Here is a 5,000-nt window from a genome sequence, read left to right as displayed (position 1 = left end):
TCAGTAGTAATAACACTCCATTTTGTCTGTGTTTCTCAGCAGATAAAGCCAACTGGAACCATATTTTTACATATTTTATATTAAATATATTGAATAAAACTACATATGATAAAGAAAGTGTTATCTTATCTTTTTTATATGCTAAACTTGATTAAATTGGTGATTACATGTTGAAGCTGTAGAAGAATGAAAAATGTAAGCTAAACAAAATTGTTTTTAACTACATAATTAAAATTCCTGCCTTTTACACATGTTCACTTGGCGTTTATATAACATCCAAATGTCATTTCTCAGCTTAATTATCAGGCAGGCTCATAGACTTACAGCAATGTAATTTCTTCAGGAAGGCACAAGGCTAAGCTCTGCACAATGAATTGCATCAGCAAGAACTTTCTGACTGTAGCTTACACTCCAAATAGTATGCCTTTGGCCAGCACAAAGACAGATAAGAGAACAGGGAACATTCCATCGCGAGTGAAGTGAGCAAGCGGAAAAAAATGGCCTCCTCAATTCTGGAAGTCACCAGCCTCCACTGGTATATATATATATATGTATATATATATATGTATATATATATATGTATATATATATATATGTATATATATATATATATATATATATATATATATATGTATATATATATATATATATATATATATATATATATATATATATATATATATATATATATATATATATATATATATATATATGTATATATGCTGTACAAAATAAGCACTATGAATGAAATAAAATGAGGAATATTAATTTAAATAGAAAATAAGTATTAATAAAAAATGTCCATAAATATGTACAGCTCAGCTTGTTGTAAACACCAGTGCAAGTAAGTGTCTTTATACTGAAGATATCAGCAGATAATACTATATGTATAGTGAATGTGAATCTTGTCTATCTGTGTTGGCCCTGCGATGATGTGGCGACTGGTCCAGGGTGTACCTCGCCTTCCGTCCGTGTGCAGCTGGGATAGGCTCCAGCACCCCCTGCGACCCCGAAAGGTAAGCGGTAGAAAATTAATAGATGGATGTTGGACATAGCTGGTTGCTTCCTACACACCACATTGGATGTTAGCATTGTAGCATGGCAGTTTGTTTTCACACACTGGCTAGCACTTTAGAAAAAAATGTACATTGCAACTTTAAGATGAGGACGCCCCCTAAAGGTTGGAAAACCACATTTCACTGGGGAATAAGGATGCCGTATGTTTATGCCGCCTCAAAGGGATACATGAAAACATGTGATGATAATTGTACATTTTATATGTTGTAATTAAATATATCCAGGGTGTACCCTGCCTTCCGCTTGATTGTAGCTGAGATAGGCTCCAGCGACCCCGTTCGGGCGCTGGAGCCTATCTCAGCTGCATTCGGGCAGTAGATATATTTGGATACATTTTCTAAATTATTTAGTAAATCCTACTTTCAATTTGTTTGTATTAATAAAACAACATATGACATTGTTTTATTATTCTTTAACCCTAACTCAATGACACCTAGGGGAACAGTACTTTTGTCCTGGCTGCTCAGTACAATAAGTTGACATATGTTGCTTTTGTCATCAGCGTTATGAATGGCGGTGTACTTCTTTTTACACTTGTACGACAGTTACAAATGTGAAATCATGACCTAAAACACTACCTATCCTCTTAATGAAGATTTTTTTATGGCCACAGCTTTCTTTCTTTCTTTAGTTTATTTCGAACATGAGCACACTTACATCTTAATACGTCACACAATTTCATATCATTTCATTTTACATCATGCCCGAAAAGGAGTAGGAAGAAGCAAAGCTTATTTAATCCTACCCCTTTCCCAATTCAAAGCGTTTACAATGATATAGAATCATTTACTGACCTTTTTATATAATAAAATAACATCTATGAATTAGTATACACAACAGTTTTATAATATGTAATTAATTAATTCAGTCATTATTAACATACTGAGATGAAGAATATCTTATTTTTAATAAGGTGAGAAGTATTTCTCATAATTCTTCTTCTTTGTACTTTGTAAGCACTATTATTTTGAACAACCTCTTAAACTGGATCATATCAGTACAATTTTTAACTTCTTTACTTAATCCATTCCATAATTTGATTCCACATACTGATATGCTAAAAGTTTTAAGTGTTGTACGTGCATATAAATGGTTTAAATTATTTTTTCCTCTAAGATTATATTTCTCCTCTTTAGTTGAGAAGAATTGTTGCACATTCTTTGGTAGCAGGTTATATATTGCTTTGTACATCATTTTAGCTGTTTGCAATTTTACCAAATCACCAAACTTTAATATTTCTGACTTAATAAATAAAGGGTTTGTATGTTCTCTATATCCAACATTATGTATTATTCTAACTGATCTTTTTTGTAACACGGTTAGCGAATGTAGCGCACATTTGTAGTTATTTCCCCATATTTCTGCACAATAACTCAGATATGGTAACACTAGCGAGCAGTAGAGAATATGAAGTGATTTTTGGCCCAGGACGTGTTTTGTTTTATTCATTATTGAAATGTTTTTTTCCACCTTATTTTGTATGTTTTGTATATGAGATTTCCAGTTCATTTGATCATCTATTAATACTCCCAAAAATCTGGTTTCTTTTACCCTTTCGATGTCTACTCCGTCTATTTGTATTCGTGTACGATGCTCTTTTCTACCATTACCAAATAGCATTATTTTAGTTTTACTGAGATTCAAAGATAGTCTGTTTTTGTCAAACCATCTTTTTAATTTGTTCATTTCTTCTGTTATTATTTGTATTATATTCTGTGTGTTCTCTCCTGAACAGAAAGCAGTTGTATCGTCTGCAAATAAAACTAACTTTAAATCCTTTGTAACTTTACAGATGTCGTTTATATAAAGATTAAACAATCTTGGTCCCCATATTGATCCCTGCGGTACACCACAGGATATATCTAGCCGTGTTGACATATTTTCACCCATCTTCACATATTGCTTCCTGTTCGTTAAATAGCTTCTTACCCAGTTCAAGACCAAACCTCTGATGCCATATCGTTCTAATTTTGTATTAAAATATCATGATTAATTGTGTCAAATGCTTTTGTTAAGGCCATGAATACTGCGGCCGCACATTTACCATCTATTGCATTGGTAATTTCCTCTGTTATTTTGATTAATGCTATTGATGTTGAGATATTTGCTCGAAATCCATATTGGTTCTCCACGAGCGTCCCACTTTTGTTAATAAATAAATCTAATCGACTATTGAATAATTTTTCCATGATTTTGGAGAATTGTGGAAGTAATGAAACTGGTCTGTAGTTAGTAAACTGGTGTACGTCTCCATTCTTATAAATTGGTACGACTTTTGCAATTTTCATTTTGTAAGGGAATTTGCCGGTTAGAAATGATACGTTGCTGATATATGTCAGAGGTTCTGAAATGTCTTCTATAACCTTTTTTATTGTTACCATATCTATTCCATGACAGTCGGTTGAGGTCTTAGATTTACAATTTTTTACAATTTTGAGTATTTCTTCTTTTGTTACACTTTTAAGAAACATGGAATTGGGATTTCTGTCTATGAGCTCACTCAAGTCCTCAACTGACCCATCATCTGCATTTGGAATTCTTTGGTCCAGATTTTTTCCGATATTAACAAAATAATCATTGAAACGTTCAGCTATTTGGTTCATATTGTCATTTTTTGTATTTCCATCTAGAAAGTACTGGGGGTAATCTTTCTTAGCACCATTTTTAATGATGCTATTTAGGATGCCCCATGTTGCTCTCATGTTTTTGTTCTTGTTTAATAATTGACTAGTATTCCTTTTTACATGTTCGTAGTATACCAATTAGCTTGTTTTTATATTTCTTATACTTATTTTCTGCCTCTATAGATCTCTGTGTTATAAATATTCGATACAATGTGGGTTTTTTGTGACAAGCATTTTTCAGTCCTTTTGTCATCCACGGTTGGTTGTTTTTCTTTTGCTTCTTACTACGTTCTTTCCATGGGCAATGTTTATCATAGAGTGTTAGAAAGGTGTTGACAAAATTCCCATATGCATCAAATATATCCTGTGGTGTACATCAGGGATCAATATTAGGACCTAAATTATTCAATCTCTATATAAATGACATTTGTAAAGTTACAAAAGATTTAAAGTTAGTATTATTTGCGGATGATACAACTGCTTTTTGTTCAGGAGAGAACACACAGGAGATAATACAAATAATAACAGAAGAAATTAACAAATTAAAAAGATGGTTTGACAAAAACAGACTATCGTTGAATCTTACTAAAACTAAAATAATGCTATTTGGTAATAGTATAAGAGAAAGTCAAACACAAATACAAATAGACGGAATAGAAACCAAATTTCTAGGTATAATAATTGATGATAAATTGAACTGGAAATCTCACGTAAAAAATATACAACATAAAGTAGCAAGAAACACGTCAATAATGAATAAAGCAAAACATGTTCTAGACAAAAAATCACTTCATATTCTATACTGCTCACTAGTGTTACCATATCTGAGCTACTGTGTAGAAATATGGGAAATAATTACAAAAGTACTTTTCATTAATTAACGGTGTTACAAAAAAGATCAGTTAGAATAATACATAATGTTGGATATAGAGAACATACAAATCCTTTATTTATTGAATCAAAGATACTGAATTTCCACGACATAGTGAATTTGCAAACAGCTAAAATTATGCACAAAGCAAACTATAACCTGCTACCCAAGAATATACAACAATTCTTCTCAACAAAAGAGGAGAAATATAATCTTAGAGAAAAATGTAATTTAAAACAATTGTACGCACGTACAACACTTAAGACCTTCAGTATATCAGTATGTGGAATGAAATTATGGAATGGATTAAGCAAAGCAATCAAACAATGTACTAATATGATCCACTTCAAGAAACTCTTCAAACTTAAAGTGTTTACAAAGTACAAAGAAGAAGAACCATGACAAACATTCTCAATTTATTTCATCCA

Source organism: Entelurus aequoreus, linkage group LG07 (assembly GCF_033978785.1).
Source record: "Entelurus aequoreus isolate RoL-2023_Sb linkage group LG07, RoL_Eaeq_v1.1, whole genome shotgun sequence".
NCBI lineage: Eukaryota > Metazoa > Chordata > Actinopteri > Syngnathiformes > Syngnathidae > Entelurus > Entelurus aequoreus.
This window is presented reverse-complemented; position numbering follows the sequence as displayed.